This window comes from Pinus tabuliformis, chromosome Q (genome assembly GCF_031772625.1).
Source record: "Pinus tabuliformis cultivar Carrire ecotype Pingquan chromosome Q, CPIR1, whole genome shotgun sequence".
NCBI classification, from domain to species: domain Eukaryota; kingdom Viridiplantae; phylum Streptophyta; class Pinopsida; order Pinales; family Pinaceae; genus Pinus; species Pinus tabuliformis.
In genome coordinates, this window is record NC_142296.1 from 437,994,152 (window position 1) to 438,013,903 (window position 19,752).

Genomic DNA, 19,752 nt, shown 5'->3' on the forward strand with positions numbered 1-19,752 from the left:
TTTCACCTTGGTAAGCTGTTCTTTGATCACTGGAAGTACTGCATCACACCAGTTGAATACCTTGGGTTTGAGGCATTCTAAGGAGTACTGCATATAGGACCTGTTAGCCAAGTGAAGGGCCACGCTACCAACCAATCTAGTAAAGGTGAATAAAATATTCCTCAAGAACTGGTCTGTGACATCTCGGATGTTGATCTTGCCGTCCCTACTCGGCTGAGATCCTTCTCTATAGTATCGGTGAATATAATCCCTCACAGATTCACCCCCACGGGAAAAACCTGATAATGAGAGAGAGGCACGACGCCTCGATAAACTGGTCAAAAAGTAGATGTCCTCGACAGCCATGGGGATGGATTTTCCTCTTGGTTGGTAGGATCCCATGCATCGAGGAAATATTGAAACAAGTTGATTTGTTGCATCATGCTAGACATGCGGAAGAACTTGAGCAAGCCACAGTTCTACAATGCAGTTACCGTACCCAGATCATGTAGGGAAACCATGTCCTCTTCTTCATGCTCACGTTCACGCCATGTAACAACCATTTTTACTCCGATGAATCTCTGAAAAGCAAACAAGGGAAGAACTAGGATCCTGATTTGGCAAAAAATAAGAAAAATTTCCATGAAAAATCAGTGCAAAAGTTTTCCTCCTTGCGCCCATTGCACCCTAGCTGTCTACTAGGTGAGATGCATCCTGACTGGCCAGTGGCTAGCTTAGGATGCATCACACCTTTCGATGTATACTAGGTGCGATGGGGGTAGTGTTGGAAATAATACTGAGAGGGGGGGTGAATCAGTATTATCAGATCAATCAAACTTTTCAATGCTCAGAAACATATACGCTACTTCAGTTAAGTGAACCAGCGTGTATACGCTACTGTGACTAAGTAAAACAGCGTATAAGAAGAAAACTCACAATTTAGTTAGCTTATTCTTCAGTTAAGTGCATCAGGACATTATTCACCACATTAACAGTAAACATGTGCAGTATAACAGAACAGATCAAAAGCCACACACATGAACACCAAGATATAAGGTGGAAACCCAATGTGGGTGAAAACCACCTGCTGCAAGTTGTCTCTATCTTTCTTTAATATGAAACTTCAGTTTACAATCTTTTGTACTGGTGCAGCCTTATACCAGTACGCAGGCTACAACCTGCAGAAGGCTACAACCTTCTCTCGTTCTCCAAACTTCCTTGGAAGGGAGCTCCAACCCCCTTTGCTCTTGTACTAGCCAAGATACTAGTACGTAGGTGCTGACCTACAATCTTCTTTCTTTCAGGTATCACTTTTCATACATTTTCAGACTTGGATATTCCTGAAGCACAACATTACAATCTGAAGACCACAATTCATTCAATTTCCACAACAGATCATTGAAGCATAAAACAACCAAACTTTGAATCACTGAACCACTGAACCCTGTCAATCACCAGTTACCAGAACACAGAGCAGACTACAGAACTCTGCAGTAACAGTCAGACCCTACTGTAAACCCAAAATCAAGCTTCAAAATATATACGCTACTTCAATGAGCAAAACCCGCGTATACACGCGCTTTTACCGAAGCCAAACTGCGTACAGATCTAAAAATAAACTTTCTCAATTTGCAGCTGTGCCAGACATTAGTTAGACCCAGAACATAATATTGCGACAATATGCAGATCTAGAAATACGCATAATCAACCATATCATGATAGTGCATTTCAAACCATTAGATCCCGATCTATCCTTAGATCTAGTCTTCCATCAACCGATGTGATCTCTCCTTGGCTTAGATCAAGCAACCCAGAACCTGCATATCAGATCTCTTTCTCTTTTAGATATTCAAGCCTTGTCGAAAGATGATTTTGCCTAATGATCTTCTTCTCCTTATATAGTCTTAGGCCTAGCTCAATACCAAGAGCCAAAACCATAGTAACACAATACCATCAACTTCAAAACTAGGGATCGACACGCCCGTCGAGACACAATGGTCCGAAATCATAGGCACAACTTCCAAGGACTAACCACCATGGACCAAAGATACTTTTCCACATACACGCGCTTTTTATGAATCCAACTAGCGTGTACACGCGACTTGGGCTTAACGAACTTGCGTATATGAACTTCCTTGGCATGCTGTACTAAGATCTGTCTTCTGATTAAGTTGCCATCACCTGTACCAACCTCTGAGCACCTGTACCATCCTCTGAGTGAGTTGCCATCAAGGACAACACTTGAATCATAATGCCAACAATCTCCCCCTTTGGACTTGATGGCAACCACCACACCAAGTCACTCTCCCCCTTTGACATCAAGGGCAAAGGGCTGTGCTCCCCCTGAGGACATGCTGATACCTCTGCTTGGCTGTGCTGACTCGTGCTCCCCCTGACAGTAGACCAGATCTGCAAAAGATGTTCTTCAACAAGAACCAAGACTTATACACCATAAGGGACCTTCCTATCACCAAAAGACTCAATACATACATCCATACTCCCTACCAAGAGGGGACATATCAGAAACAACCAATTATATTACAGCATTCATCCCAGGCATAGTGGGGAAACCAACATAGGCCGTTACATGACCTTGACATCATAAAAGAGATATGACAAGAGAGATACATGACATAGAGACAACAGATCTAGACCAAGACTTAGGAAAGGCCCCAGCAGCATCTGATAAACATCTTGTTAGATCAGCAACCAGGATTTCTTTCTGAGCTCCTTCTCCTGAAACCAACAACCAAAACATCTGAATGCCAACAATGCTTTATGAGACTTTTAAGCTGCTCCCCCTGAACCTGTGCCTGTTGCACTCCCTGAAACTGTGCCTGAAGAATTCTGACATTCCCATTGCTGTTCAGAACTTCAGAGTTTTCCCTTGCTGTTCAGAACTTCATATACGCTATTTCACCTGTATAAAACAGCGTATGTACGCGGATATTCTTTCTGCAACAAGCGTCCAACATACACGCGACTTACCCAGCAGGAATCCGCGTATATACGCGCATATCCCTTCCGTAACCTGCGTATACCAACTTTTCTGTAGAACAAACAAACTTCAACAACAGGATGAAGCATCAACTACTCCCAGCTTTTGTCTGAGATATTCAAAAGTTTCCCTGGGCAGTGGCTTTGTGAGAATATCAGCAACTTGCTCCTTAGAAGGAACATACTCCAACTTGACCTTCTGCTCAAGCACTTGTTCCCGAAGAAAATGGTACTTGATTGGTATGTGCTTGGTCTTTGAGTGCATGACTGGATTCTTTGAAATGCTGATTGCACTTGTATTATCACATAAGATAGAGACAGGTGGAGTGCAAGTGATTTGAAAGTCCTGCAAGGTCTGCATCATCCAAAGAAGTTGTGTGCAACAAGATGCTGCAGCCACATATTCTGCTTCAGCTGTAGATAAGGCAATCGAACTTTGTTTCTTGCTGAACCAAGATACTAATCTGGAACCCATGAAGAAAGCACCTCCACTTGTGCTTTTCCTATCATCCACACTTCCAGCCCAATCTGCATCTGTGTAAGCATGAAGAGTGAGATCTGTATTTCTAGGATACCATAAGCCATAGTTTTGGGTCCCTTGAAGATATTTGAAGATTCTTTTGACTGCCTGAAGATGATTTTCCTTTGGGTTGGCTTGAAATCTTCCAACCATTCCTACTGCATGTGTAATATCTGGTCGAGTACCTGTCAAATAAAGCAAACTCCCAATCATGGATCTATAAGTGGGTTGGTGAACTGCTGCTGATTCATCATTTGTACTGAGGCTACATCCTGTAACCATGGGTGTACATACTGGCTTTGACTCTTCCATGCCATACTTCTTCAAGATCTGCTTGAGGTATTTGGTTTGAGACAAGAAGATACCTCCTTCATTTTGTTGGATTTGCAATCCAAGAAAATATGTCAATTCTCCAAGAAGTGACATTTCGAATTCTTTCTGCATAACCAAGGCAAAGTTTTGACTCATAGTCTCTTCATTGCTGCCAAAAATAATATCATCTACATAAACAACAAGAATTAGCAATTTGTTATTTTCAACTTTTATATAGAGATTGCTATCTGCTGATCCTTTTGAAAAGCCTTGTTGGTGAAGATATTTGTCCAACCGATAGTACCAAGCCCTTGGAGCTTGTTTGAGCCCATAGAGTGCCTTTTTCAATCTGCATACAAGGTTTGGATCATTCCCAAGAATGAAACCATCTGGCTGCTCAATATATACTTCTTCTTCTAAGTCTCCATTCAGGAAGGCTGATTTCACGTCCATTTGAAATACCTTGAAGTTTTGAAAGCTTGAGAGAGCAAGGAACATTCGGATGGCCTCTAGTCTTGCCACAGGAGCAAAGGTCTCTTCAAAATCTATTCCTTCTTGCTGTGCATACCCTTTACAAACAAGTCTGGCCTTGTTTCTAATTACTTCTCCATTTTCATTTAATTTATTCTTGAAGACCCATTTTGTTCCTATTACATTCTTATCTTTTGGTCTAGGAACTAATTCCCAAGTGTTGTTCTTTTCGATTTGCTCAAGTTCTTCATCCATTGCTTTGACCCAACATTCATCTTTGCATGCTTCTTTCACATTTTGTGGTTCAATGGAGGAGAGTAGAGCCAAGTAGCTTGAAGCTTCTGCAAGTGTCCTTCTTGTTTGTACTCCTGCTTCTTTCTGCCCCACAATCTGAGTTTCTGGATGATTCTTTTGGACATATCTGGATGGAGTCTTCTCTTCTATTCTTGTCTGCTCCTCTGGTTCTTCTTGAGATTCTTCTTCTTCTTGAGGTTCTTCTTCTTCATTATTTCGCCTTTGAGAGTAACCTTCATCTTCTTCAATGTCTTCATGATGAACTTGCCTAGGAATATATCCCTTCTCATCAACCACTATATCAATACTGTCAACAATTCTGCCAAGTCTTTTATTGTAGCACTTGTATGCTTTGCTATGTGGAGAATAACCAAGAAGAATGCCCTCATCTGCTCTAGGTTCAAGTTTGCCAAGTTGCTCATCAGTATTCTTAATATAACATTTGCTCCCAAAGATTTTGAAATGCTTCACGGAAGGAGTTTTACCACTCCAAAGCTCATGAGGTGTTTGAGTGCTGTTTACTCGGACATTTGTTTTGTTAAGAATGATAACAGCAGCATGTGCAGCTTCACCCCAGAAGGTTGCAGGAGTACCTGATTCATCGAGCATAGCACGAGCCATTTGTTGGATAGTTCTGTTCATTCTTTCCACAACCCCATTTTGCTGAGGAGTTCTAGCTGTAGAGAATTCTCTTCTTATCCCATGTTCATCGCAGAAATCGAAAAATTCATTTGATGTGAACTCCCCACCTCTGTCAGATCTGAGGCACTTAATTTTGTGTCCTGATTCATTTTCAGCCAATGCTTTGAAGGATTTGAATTTTTCGAATGCTTCATCTTTGTGCTTCATAAGCCCTAACCAAACAAACCTTGAGAAATCATCAATGAATAATATCAGATATTCTTCTCCTCGAGGTGTCCTTTTCCTAAATGGACCACATACATCTGTATGGACTAGCTCAAGAGGCAAGCTAGCTGATCCTTCCTTCTCTGGAAAGTTAGTTCTGGTTTGCTTTCCAAACTGACAAGATTTGCATATGGTGTTGTCTGGAATTTTGATATCTGGAAGATCGCGAACTGCCTGATATTTGCATGCTTTCCTTATTTGTGAGAAGCTTAGATGTCCCAACCTTCGATGCCATAACCAGTGCTCTTCATCCTTGCTAAGATAGCATTGTTGTTGTCCTTCTTCAAATATGTACAGATTATTTGGAGTTCTTTTGCCTTTGAGAACTGTTTTACCTGTATCAAGATCACGAACAAGACATCCATTCGATCTGAAAATAACCTCGGTTTTTTGATCACACATCTGGCTGACACTTAGTAGATTATGCTTCAATCCATCAACATACAAAACATTTCCAGCCTTGACCTTTTCCTTCAAAGGAGCAATACCTTTTCCTTTTATAGTTGCAGGAGTATCATTTCCAAAAGAAACTTTCTTTCCCTTTTCTAAAGTAGAATAAGATTCAAGTTTTTCTTTATCACCTGTCATATGTTTCGAACATCCACTGTCAATGTACCATAGATTTTCCTGTCCTTCTGCATAAAAAGCTATCCCACATCTTTCTGTCTGAGGTTCCTTTATTCTCCATTTTTTGGTGCTCGTGGCTTGTTCCTTTTTCTCCTGAAACCTGCTCCTGCATTCAGATTCTTTATGACCAAAATTATTGCAAATAGAACATTCAACTTCATTTTCAAGAACCGAAAAGTTGTTATAGGTCCTCTTTGTAATCCCTGTCATACTTCTTTGTTTTTGAGCTTCCCTAGTCATGATTGTTTTATATGCAACACATTGAGCTGCTTTGTGACCAAAGTTATGGCAAGAAAAGCATTGTCCATTGAAGAAGCTTCTGCGGTTATTGAATCTACCAGCCAACTGATTGTAATTTCTATTTTCATCTATTCTTGTGCCAAACTGAGAAGATTTTACCTGTGGTTGGTTGTAGCTTTTGTTCACCTTTAAGAAGGATTGTCCCTGATAGTTTCTGTTTGTAATTCGTCCCTGCTTTACCTGATTATCTTCATTGTTCTTCTGCTCATTTCTTCTTGCTGCATCAAGATAACTTTTTGAGGTGGATGCTTGAGAGGTTTCTCCATTATAGCCCAAACCTGTCTTGTTTAGAGGAGACCGCTGCACATTGATAATCTCATCCAAAGTTTCAGATCCTTTGACAAACTTAAGATTAATAGCTTTTGTTTTCTCAATTTCTTTTCTGAGACCAACAATTTCACTTTCTAGTTTTTCAAGATGTTTTTCCTTTTCATCAATTTGAAATTGCAAAGTATCAATGATCACACTCTTTTCTTCTATGCATCTCTTGAGTCTAGTAATTTCATTATAGAGATTATCCACATCTACAGCATCCTCATAATCATCATCTTCAAATGCCATTAATAGCTTATATTTATTACCTTGTTCATCTTCATCACTGTTTGATAAGCCATCACTATCTTCATGGGTGTAGTAGCTTTTCTTATTTGCACTTTGTTTCTTATTCCATCTAGCAGGTTCTTTTCCTTTATCCTTATTAGGACATTTTGCAGCATAATGACCTACTCTTCCACAAGCAAAGCATTTGAAAGGTAGCTTACCTCTGAACCTTCCAGCACCCCTTTGAAGATTTCTGACAAAATTTGATTCTTCTTCCTCTTCTTCTAGAACATGGCTTGCCTCATAGTAATCTTCTTTTCCTGATGCCTTAAAAGCAACTTCCCTTCTGTTTGATGGACCTCCCTTTCTCATTTCATAAGCAGTTAGAATTCCATGTAGCTGAGACATAGTGAGAACTTTGAGATTTTCCTTTTCTTCTATTGCAGATACTTTAGATTCAAACTTGGGGGATAATGATCTTAGAATCTTTTGAACTACTATAGTCTCTTTTACTTCTTCACCCAAATTTTTCATACAATTGACAATCTCATCTACCCGAAGAAAATAATTAGCCACACTTTCATCATTATACATCTTGAGAGTCTCATATTGAATCCTGAGAGTTTGAAGTTTAGCTTGCTTTACCTGTTCATCTCCTTCATAGCTAGTGATCATTTTGTCCCATATCTCTTTTGCTGATTTGAAGTGCATGACCTTCATGAATTCTATTTGGGATATACTTCCTAATAGAGTACTGACTGCTTTTGCATTTGTTTCATATGTCTTTTTCTCAGCTGGATCTGTAGGAGTAGCTGAAGGAAAAGCATAGCCTGTTTCTACAATGTTCCAAACTTCTGTACCAAGAGATTGAAGATATGCAGTAACTCTTACCTTCCAATAATTGAAATTTGTTCCATCAAAAACCGGTGGCCTGATTGATGCTTCTTTCTCGTAGTTGCTCATGATGAATGATCTACCTTCAAGCGATCAAGCTTCTCTGAAGGACCTGCTCCGATACCAATTGTTGGAAATAATACTGAGAGGGGGGGTGAATCAGTATTATCAGATCAATCAAACTTTTCAATGCTCAGAAACATATACGCTACTTCAGTTAAGTGAACCAGCGTGTATACGCTACTGTGACTAAGTAAAACAGCGTATAAGAAGAAAACTCACAATTTAGTTAGCTTATTCTTCAGTTAAGTGCATCAGGACATTATTCACCACATTAACAGTAAACATGTGCAGTATAACAGAACAGATCAAAAGCCACACACATGAACACCAAGATATAAGGTGGAAACCCAATGTGGGTGAAAACCACCTGCTGCAAGTTGTCTCTATCTTTCTTTAATATGAAACTTCAGTTTACAATCTTTTGTACTGGTGCAGCCTTATACCAGTACGCAGGCTACAACCTGCAGAAGGCTACAACCTTCTCTCGTTCTCCAAACTTCCTTGGAAGGGAGCTCCAACCCCCTTTGCTCTTGTACTAGCCAAGATACTAGTACGTAGGTGCTGACCTACAATCTTCTTTCTTTCAGGTATCACTTTTCATACATTTTCAGACTTGGATATTCCTGAAGCACAACATTACAATCTGAAGACCACAATTCATTCAATTTCCACAACAGATCATTGAAGCATAAAACAACCAAACTTTGAATCACTGAACCACTGAACCCTGTCAATCACCAGTTACCAGAACACAGAGCAGACTACAGAACTCTGCAGTAACAGTCAGACCCTACTGTAAACCCAAAATCAAGCTTCAAAATATATACGCTACTTCAATGAGCAAAACCCGCGTATACACGCGCTTTTACCGAAGCCAAACTGCGTACAGATCTAAAAATAAACTTTCTCAATTTGCAGCTGTGCCAGACATTAGTTAGACCCAGAACATAATATTGCGACAATATGCAGATCTAGAAATACGCATAATCAACCATATCATGATAGTGCATTTCAAACCATTAGATCCCGATCTATCCTTAGATCTAGTCTTCCATCAACCGATGTGATCTCTCCTTGGCTTAGATCAAGCAACCCAGAACCTGCATATCAGATCTCTTTCTCTTTTAGATATTCAAGCCTTGTCGAAAGATGATTTTGCCTAATGATCTTCTTCTCCTTATATAGTCTTAGGCCTAGCTCAATACCAAGAGCCAAAACCATAGTAACACAATACCATCAACTTCAAAACTAGGGATCGACACGCTCGTCGAGACACAATGGTCCGAAATCATAGGCACAACTTCCAAGGACTAACCACCATGGACCAAAGATACTTTTCCACATACACGCACTTTTTATGAATCCAACTAGCGTGTACACGCGACTTGGGCTTAACGAACTTGCGTATATGAACTTCCTTGGCATGCTGTACTAAGATCTGTCTTCTGATTAAGTTGCCATCACCTGTACCAACCTCTGAGCACCTGTACCATCCTCTGAGTGAGTTGCCATCAAGGACAACACTTGAATCATAATGCCAACAGGTAGAACGAAATTTTCAAACCCCGGGGGCCCAGAAAAGAAGGACAACATGCTCAGAATTCAAAAAGGAAAGAATGCAATTAAAGAGCTCAGGTTTAGCTCCTACCCGGTCCAGACGGCGCCAAAAATCATCCACAGAATCTCCCAGAATTAGCTGATGAAAATCAAGGGGGAAAACAACTCCAGGGCTCCAAAAGTCACAACTCCAAATGAAATGGTAAAGTGAGGGGTAAAAAACTATTTTTAAGTTACCTTTCACGTAATTTAAGGTAGGGTATTAGTTTTTTAATTCATTTTTCAAGCATATTGATGAACCCCAAAAATGGAAAATTATATGGGCTCATTCAACCTCCTAATTCGACTTAATCCACCATTCTCATTAGTTTATTGCATGTTTTTTATTATATTTATGCTAATAGAGTGAATTGGGTTAGTCATTATGCCAACAAGTCTAATGGGTGCTTTGTGCAGATTTTTAGTCAATTTTGAGACAAAATCAAAGGTTTTAATGAGCACTTGGCAGCCAAATTCGTGGGAGAACAAGTGAGAGGATTTGTAGGAAGGTGTCCCCTTCATTTATGGGCCCTTACCTCGAATTCTCCACCATCAGCTCGGAGTTCAAGGGCCACCAAATCAATTATCACAAGCACAGTCGAGCAAGTGCTAGTAAAAGTGCTGTTAACTACAAGTTTTGGCAGCTGAGTTCCTAAATTTTAGGAGGGCTGTTGGGGTCCTCAATTTGTATAAATAAGAGGGCTTAGGGCCTCATTTTAGTTAGTCACTTTGTAGGCAGAAGTTAGCTAGTTTTTAGTTCGATTTTCGTCATTTTTTAGGCAGTAGGATAGCTCTGCATTTCAGCACATTTTCAAGTTTTCCTTGTGGACAGTTTTTGGAATGTAACTATTCTTTTGATAAATAAAGATGAATCCAGCTTTGCACCAGCTCTAAATCTCTCTTAGGAGGCTGTAGCTCTTGGGGTTGGGCCCATCTCAAGTGCCCAGTACCTCCTTTGTTTACTTTTATGTGTTTTTGTTGCATTCTTAAAATAAAATCTGCTATTTAGATTTAAATCTTGTTTTGTTGTGTAGGTTACTTTTGATGATTAAAAAGGACTTTGATGTTCAGATTGAGTTGATAGGTTGTTAACAGGGGAAAGCTTCAAAAAAGGGCCATCAAACACCTCTGATTTCACCTCTCCCTCAGTGGGATCAGGAGCTGGGATCAGGATGACCTTGCTGCCCACAAAAACATTGACTTTGCTTTGCCATGCAACCACTAGTGTTTGATTTTCATTTGTAGAAGTTGGTTACATGTTTACATTTTTGCTTGCTTACTTGCATAAGTTAGTATACATGGTTTCATTGCAGTTCAAACTCCTGTTCATTCTCTTTACTGTCAGCTAGATCAGATTAGGTCAACGTAACTAGGTCTTTGATTTTACAAGTCTTCGTTGGTTCAGTTAGAAAAACAACTTGCAGAGCACCTGTACCACTTCGCTACCTGCCCATACTCCATCAAACCCATCTCCTCCATCCCTCAACTCAACTTCTTGCCTTACGTTTGCCATTTTCTCACATAAACCTAGTTTTTGTGCATCATTGCTTCAGTCCTCCTTGAACAAATCAAGCCATCTACATCTTTCCTCAACTCCATCCACCAAGTCCTGGACCACCTCCAACCCTTATCCTACCTCCATACCCACTCCTTCATCTTTATTCCTCCATCCATCCTCCAAAATCCCATTTCTGAACATCCTGTAGAAAAATTACAGACATCTTGTAGAAAATCACAGACATCCTGTAGAACCCCTGCAGACTTCCTGTAGAAGCTCACGAATGAGATTTCTTTATAGCCAAACTCTGTGAAACTCTCTGGAAGGGTGTTAGGGACCCCTTAGGCCCTCGCTGAACCTTCCTGACCTCCTCCAAGCATTTCCTCTCACCAATCCACCTCTGCACAGTAAAAAACAATTAAATCGCATGCATGATAATTCTGACAACTTATTCAAAAAATACCAAAAGATGTTTTTTTCATATGTTATTGTAGAAGTAGCTTAGACACATGCATTTTACCTTCCTAGAAGTAAATGGCATCTCTTTTAGTAGCTTGCATCCTCTTTCTTGCATTGGTAGGGCTAGCTGGTAAAATTAGGGTTTGCTAGGGTTTACGTTTCCTTTCAGCTTTCCAGTTTCTTTCTGCAAGTAGATTAGCCTTCTTTGAGTTAGCTTTCATCCATCAGTTAAAAAGCTTCTTCTGAGATCTCATAGAAGTTGGCTTAAGCTCCTAGCGGACTTGTGCCAGCTAATCCAGTGACACTGCGGCAAGAGCTAGTACTTGTGCATATAGCACTGTCGCTTCCAAGTTTCTTATGAACTACCGGGTTGATAAAATTAAAGAAGGGAGTTCCAGGAGTTGTAGCATTATTGCTGCAATACTGGGGCTCACCACTCATTTTGGTGTCGCTGCCGGGGAAGCGTCAGAGTATTGGTGATTGCTGCTTTTCTTCTATTTTCTACTACAACCTTCTGCTAAGTAGTTTATTTCATTTCCATTTTGCAATTTCATTTCCGCAAAAGTAGATTAGACATTTCCTGCTTTCATAGATTAGCATTTCAATTCCACAATTTCAATTTTGCAAGCGTAGATTAGCATTTCAATTCTGCAAGCGTAGACTAGCATTTCATTCCTGCAATTTCATTTGAGAAAAATAGATTAGTCCTTTCCTGCTTTCATTTCAATTCCGCATTTTCATTTCAGCAAGATAGTTAGTTGTAGTTCAATCTATTTTAGTTTTGTAGGTACAAGCAGAAAAGTGCAAAAATCAACCAAAAAGATTTTCTTTCATGCCTTGTAGGAGTAGAGATAATTCAGAAAAATTATTGCACAACACCCCCACTACTTCACACAGCCAACCTTCTCTCTTCTTCGATGGTTGTGAGTAATGAGCCCTTAGGTGGATAGCAAGACATATTTGAAGAACCTCAAGGGAAGAAGAAGAAGAAAACATTCCTCTGGAGCGAATGGCTACAAGCAGAAATGTTGGGAGCAATACCTTTTCCAAAAATGAATTTGAAAATCAGATGGAAGATTTCAAGAGCGAGGTAAGACAGTTTCTTGCCATGCAACTGGATACCTTGCGGATCCAAAAGAAGCAAGAGGAAGCCAAGAGGGCTTTGATCATCTTTTGTCCCAAGTGCACTAGAAAGCATCCTAGGAACGAATGTCCATTGCACTCCCTAGAAGTGTGTTTCGTCTGTGAAGAATACCATCCTACGAATCAGTGCCCTTCCTTGCCTGGACTTAAAGCTGCATATCATAGAGCCAAAGGAGCCACTGAATCACTCTATTATATGAACCAAAGGAGGCCACATGGACCCATACCTTACCAATAGGGAATGCAAGGGACATCCCAGACCTATTGCGACCCCTATCCAGCCACTTCCATGCCTTCTTGGGGTCCCCCTGCTCATCCTTCCTAGTCCACACCCCCTCCTTGGTCGTATCCTCCTCAATACCATGCTTCTCCAGTTGCTCATTCGTTTCATTCTTATGCTCAGCCACAACCTCAATGGAATGCACCTCATCCGAGGTGGAGGCCCCAGTACAACTCTCCTCTCGCTCATTTGCCTCTACCACCTGCCCAACCACAACGCCATCCACCTCCATATCAAATATACACCCCCACTCAACTACCCATACCACCATTTCCAAATCCACACATTGGAATAGCTCAACCCAATTATAAAGCTGAGGCACAACATGTCCAAATGACTCCTCTTGAGCTCGATGATCTTCACCATAGCTCAGGAAGAGTATTGCAAAACAGAGATTATATTGACAACATTGAAGGACTAAAGGCAAAAGAAGATTCAAAAGAGGAGATCAAAGCACCATGGGCTGCAGTTGATGAAGAGAAGACATCAGAAGCAGAGATCAAGAAAGCTCCCTCATGGTTACCATCAAACCCTCCATGTAGTAAAGAGAAAAATAAGCACAAAGAGGAAGATGTGAAGGTCATGATAGAAGAAGATATGGAGAATGATCCAGATTAGCAAAAGGACCAAGGATATCAAAGATATATTGAGATATGGTTCTAGACGGTCACTAAGTTGCAGCGGTACTCTCTTCCTCATCTATGTTTGATCCCTTCAAAGTCAAATCATTTGGTCTCTGAAATCCAGATAGCTGTCAAAGCATGAATTTCAAGCCTCCACATCATTTTGTCTCTAATCTCGATGTGCACATGGCTCCATTGGAAGCATTCTTACACTTGAAAATGATTTTGTTTTTCAAGTAGGGTAGGGTAGAGGAAAAAAGAAAAAAGAGAAAAAGAGAAAAAATGAAAATAAGAAGAAAATAAAAATCTAAGGTGAAAACCTCCTCAGAGGCGCCTTAGATTGGCTCATTGATTGAAAACCTCCATGAGGCGGTCAATGGGTTGGAAAGAAGAAAAAATAAAAAGGGAATAAGATCCCTGGGTGAAAACCTCACTTGGAGGCACCCAGGGCAGGCAATTAGGGTGAAAACCTCCATGAGGCGCCCTAGTTGTTTTTCAAAACAAAGAGAAAAAGAAAAGAAAAATAAACTTAATTTCCATTGAATAATTGCAGGTTGCAGCAAGGACATTGCAAATCAAGAGGATCGCTCAGAACAAAGGCAGAGAGAGTTTTGTGCCTTCTACAGGAAGTTCTGTGTCTTCTACAGGAAGCCTATAAACAAGCCAGAATTGGTCTCTGAAGAGGACCTGAAGGCTAGGAATCTGTCCATGAGGCCTGCAATCATCCATGTTTCCATCCCTCACCCTTCTCCATCATTTTTTCCATCTCATTGTGCTTCTTTCCTCAAAACTGTGTGTTCTACAGGAAGTTCCTGTAGAAATTACAGGATTTCTACAGGAAGCTAGAAATGGATTTCAAAAAGGTGGTTTGGCGAACATGATAGCTTCCGCAAGGGTTCAGAAGTCCTCCTGCAATCTTAAAACTCCTCCTCCATCATCTCCATGCCTGCATCACAGCCCAAGCTCATTTTTTTTACCATGCAAAAACTTGCAGAATGCTTTGAAGAAAAAATACATAGAACAGAATTTGTTTTTGCCCTAACTTGAAAACCATGCATCCATTTGAAAAACCATTTTACGGGGAATTGTACAGGGATGATGGAAACATGCCCGAGCAGTTTCAGCCAATTCCGGTGCACGGTTTCCAAGAAACCAGCCTCCATCACCTTCAGCCATTTTTGCATTTTCTCCATATCCGTGCATCTGTTTCAAAACCTGTTTCATGGGGAGATGCACATGGGTGATAGTAGCCTACCCAAGCAGTTTCAGCTGATTCCGATGCACAGTTTCCGAGAAATTGATCTCTTTAATCTTCAACCATTTTCCATTTTTCTCGAAATCTGTGCATCCATTGATCACAATTTCTCTATGGGAGGTGCATAATGATGATAGGAACATGCATAGCAAGTTTCAGATCGATGCGGTCTATCGTTTGGGAGCAATGTCGAAAACAAGTTTCTGTCCTGTGAAAATTCAACATCAACAGCTTGAGGGTGCAGATCTGAACGTGGAAGCCAACTCCTGCAGTGTGGATCTGACCAGAGGATACCTGCACAAGAAAAAAGCCATGAATCAGTAGCCAAGCCATCATGCAACCACCGAAACAAATGCATGCAGCAGCAAACAACACCTCACAGCAACCACTCGACTTCCAGGTACATGACTAAACTTGTTCCTCTGATTGCATGAATGTAATTTGAAAACTGCATGAGTAATGAGATGGTTGTGATTAAAAAATCAGTGGCTAGCTAACTGGCCACCCTCATCCAGTTCTCTAGCGCTCAGGCAAAAATCATGCAACATACGTGTATAGTCATTCACGTGAAATTTGAAAAACACAGGTAGTGGTAGACGTGTTGAACTCCAGCGCATAGGACATCAAATGATTAACAGATAGAAGAGAACATACAATTCATAACATCACTGTAGTTCGAATAAAGACAACACACATTTTGCCACCTCATTCCCTCACCACGAATTGCACCGTAATTCAAAATTCTCGACTGAAGACTCACGTTAACTATTGTTCATTTACACTTGCAAACCTCTTCAGCTGAAGTACGCGTCCTCTGCCCCTAAATTCTGTTAAACTGACGTCCTTCTCCAATTTTTTCGGCCTGTTCAAAATTCTCCCGCATACCAAGATCGTTCAGAGGCATAGAGACATCCTACAGAAGCTAGCCAGTGTTCTACAGGAAGATGTTCTACAGGAAAGTACAGCAAAGCCTTCCAGAGCAGAAAAGCCTGGATTTTTCTTCGACAAATTGGGAGTCCCGAGAGAGGTAGGCTCGAAAAATGCCATACCCGTGCATGAAATTTCAAAAGGTGGTAAATTAAACTATTTGGAGTAGGGAAAGTTAAAACAAGTCTACCTGTGGGTCAAGAATTGTCGTTTGCCTGGGTGATACATGGAGTTTTTTTCAGTTGGTTCAGTGTTACATTCTCCTCCATGGTGCCTGTTAACGAATCCCTCCTGTAGAAACGATAAACCTCTGTAAGGACTGATCTATGCATAAAAAAATGTGACTTGTATATGGTGGGTGTGAAAATTAAGCTCTGCACTCTGTCTGTGAGAGCCTAATTTCATTTTGACAGTCAAGTTTTGGGGCAGCAGCAGCATTATAACCAGGGAATTGGTGAAAAGGGAGATACAAACATCTGAGAAACCCTGTCCTGAGAATCAAAGGAGGAAACCATACACAAAATTCCCCTTCTGATCAGTACACAAGCCAAAACAGAGTATTTTTCACCATGCCAGGAGGGTTTATCAGAAAGGAACCCTCGGATTCTAAGAAGTTACGAGAAATGCCTGAGGTGGTAGACCTATTTACCCGTACAAATTGGATGACCTTCTGTGATAGAATTCAAGGTCACGATGATGAGATAAAAGAGGAGTTCCTAAGGTCCCTGCAGCCTAAATCAAAGACATTGGCCACTGTAAATTTCCGAGGATTGACCTTAAAACTCACCCCACAACTCATTAGTTGGGTCACTGACTTTCCATTGGGGGTACCCTGGGATAAAGAGGAAAGGAAATTGGGCCAGAAGGCCAAAAATGAATTCTTCCTACCAGAAGAACAATTTTGAGAGGATAAAAATGGGGTCTGGAGAGCTAGCCTACATCCATTTTGGAGCGAGGTCAGCCTTCAGATTATGAAATACATTACCTGTGGGGGGCGATTCAGTATTGTATATGGTTATCACTTCCGGTTGCTCACTGAACTCAGGCATAAGATGGATTTACCCACAGAACAAAAGCTAAGCATCCCCTACTTCCTCCTACAGTCATTGATTGAGTGTGGCACAAAACTGAAGGAAGGGACACCAGACCAGCTAGCCCATCATGGGCTTATCAAGCTTCTAGTAGAAGATGCCCTCCATATTGAAAATCAGGGTAGAAAGGACTGAAAAGGTCCATGCAAGTGAGGGCACATCCAAGGAAACTACAGCAAAATTGAAGAAGAAGACACCCCCAGCCAAGCAGGCCAAAAAAGTGAAAACTATTTCTACAGGGAGCCCAAAAACTGCTTCTATAGGAAGACAGAAAATAGTCAGAACAGGACTTTCTACAGGAAGTTTGAATATAGAGCAACAGAGGGAAAAAACACCAGAAATTTTAGCTAGGGAGGCAGCAGCTGTGCTGGCCACCCTAAGCACATCTCCCAAGCATAAGGAAAAGTGAAAGAGGGAGCCTCCCCTGTATTTTAAGGCAAGGAGTGTGAGGATTAAGACTGGCAGACCCAACCTTAGTCAAAAGAGCCAATTACAATGGTAGACACCCCAGATACACAAAAGGAGAGATCTCCCTCAAAGGCATCCATCACCTATGAACGGGGAAGCCCGAATACATCCACCTGGAGAGAAAGAATGAAAATGTTGGACATAAAGGCCTCTCTACAGGATGCTGAGACAGTTCTACAGGAAGCTGAGAATTCTCTAGGAAAAGGAGCACAGGCAGTGGGAAGAAGCAGAGAGAAAAGCATGGTTTCATGACCGAGAAGAGGACATCACTTCAGAAGCTTGGCATGACAGGGAAGCCACCAGGGCCATCAAAGATGAGGAGATAGATTAGTTGCTCAGAGGATGAGTAACACTTTCAGTAGGGGGTGATGATGAGCCCCAAAAATGGATAATTATATGGGCTCATTCAACCTCCTAATTCGACTTAATACACCATTCTCATTAGTTTATTGCATGTTTTTTATTATATTTATGCTAATAGAGTGAATTGGGTTAGTCATTATGCCAACAAATCTAATGGGTGCTTTGTGCATATTTTTAGTCAATTTTGAGACAAAATTAAAGGTTTTAATGAGCACTTGGTAGCCAAATTCATGGGAGAACAAGGGAGAGGATTTGTAGGAAGGTGTCCCCTTCATTTATGGGCCCTTACCTCGAATTCTCCACCATCAGCTCGGAGTTCAAGGGCCACCAAATCAATTATCACAAGGGCAGCTGAGCAAGTGCTAGTAAAAGTGTTGTTAACTACAAGTTTTGGCAGCCGAGTTCCTAAATCTTAGGAGGGCTGTTGGGGTCCTCAATTTGTATAAATAAGAGGGCTTAGGGCCTCATTTCAGTTAGTCACTTTGTAGGTAGAAGTTAGCTAGTTTTTAGTTTGATTTTAGTCATTTTTTAGGCAGTAGGTTAGCTCTGCATTTCAGCACATTTTCAAGTTTTCCTTGTGGACAGTTTTTGGAATGTAACTATTCTTTTGATCAATAAAGATGAATCCAGCTTTGCACTAGCTCTAAATCTCTCTTAGGGGTCTGTAGCTCTTGGGGTTGGGCCCATCTCAAGTGCCCAGTACCTCCTTTGTTTACTTTTATGTGTTTTTGTTGCATTCTTAAAATAAAATCTGTTATTTAGATTTAAATCTTGTTTTGTTTTGTAGGTTACTTTTGATGATTAAAAAGGATTTTGATGTTCAGATTGAGTTGATAGGTTGTTAACAGGGAAAAGCTTCAAAAAAGGGCCATCAAACACCTCTGATTTCACCTCTCCCTCAGTGGGATCAGGAGCTGGGATCAAGGTGACCTTGCTGCCCACAAAAACACTGACTTTGCTTTGCCATGCAATCACTAGTGTTTGATTTTCATTTGTAGAAGTTGGTTACATGTTTACATTTTTGCTTGCTTACTTGCATAAGTTAGTATACATGGTACCATTGCAGTTCAAACTCCTGTTCATTCTCTTTACTGTCAGCTAGATCAGATTAGGTCAACGTAACTAGGTCTTTGATTTTACAAGTCTTCGTTGGTTCAGTTGGAAAAACAACTTGCAGAGCACCTATACCACTTCACTACCTGCCCATACTCCATAAAACCCATCTCCTCCATCCCTCAACTCAACTTCTTGCCTTACGTTTGCCATTTGCTCACATAACCCTAGTTTTTGTGCATCATTGCTTCAGTCCTCCTTGAACAAATCCAGCCATCTACATCTTTCCTCAACTCCATCCACCAAGTCCTGGACCACCTCCAACCCTTATCCTACCTCCATACCCACTCCTTCATCTTTCTTCCTCCATCCATCCTCCAAAATCCCATTTCTGAACATCCTGTAGAAAAATTACAGACATCCTGTAGAAAATCACAGACATCCTGTAGAACCCCTGCAGACTTCCTGTAGAAGCTCACGAATGAGGTTTCTTTATAGCCAAACTCTATGAAACTCTCTGGAAGGGTGTTAGAGACCCCTTAGGCCCTCGCTGAACCTTCTCGACCTCCTCCAAGCATTTCCTCTCACCAATCCACCTCTGCACAGTAAAAAACAATTAAATCGCATGCATGATAATTCTGACAACTTATTTAAAAAATACCAAAAGATGTTTTTTTCATATGTTACTGTAGAAGTTGCTTAGACACATGCATTTTACCTTCCTAGAAGTCAATGGCATCTCTTTCAGTAGCTTGCATCCTCTTTCTTGCATCAGTAGGGCTAGCTGGTAAAATTAGGGTTTGCTAGGGTTTACGTTTCCTTTCAGCTTTCCAGTTTCTTTTTGCAAGTAGATTAGCCTTCTTTGAGTTAGCTTTCATCCATCAGTTGAAAAGCTTCTTCTGAGAGCTCATAGAAGTTGGCTTAAGATCCTAGCTGACTTGTGCCAGCTGATCCAGTGACAGCTGCGGCAAGAGCTAGTACTTGTGCATATAGCACCGTCGCTTCCAAGTTTGTTACGAACTACCGGGTTGATAAAATTAAAGAAGGGAGTTCCAGTAGTTGTAGCATTATTGCTGCAATACTGGGGCTCACC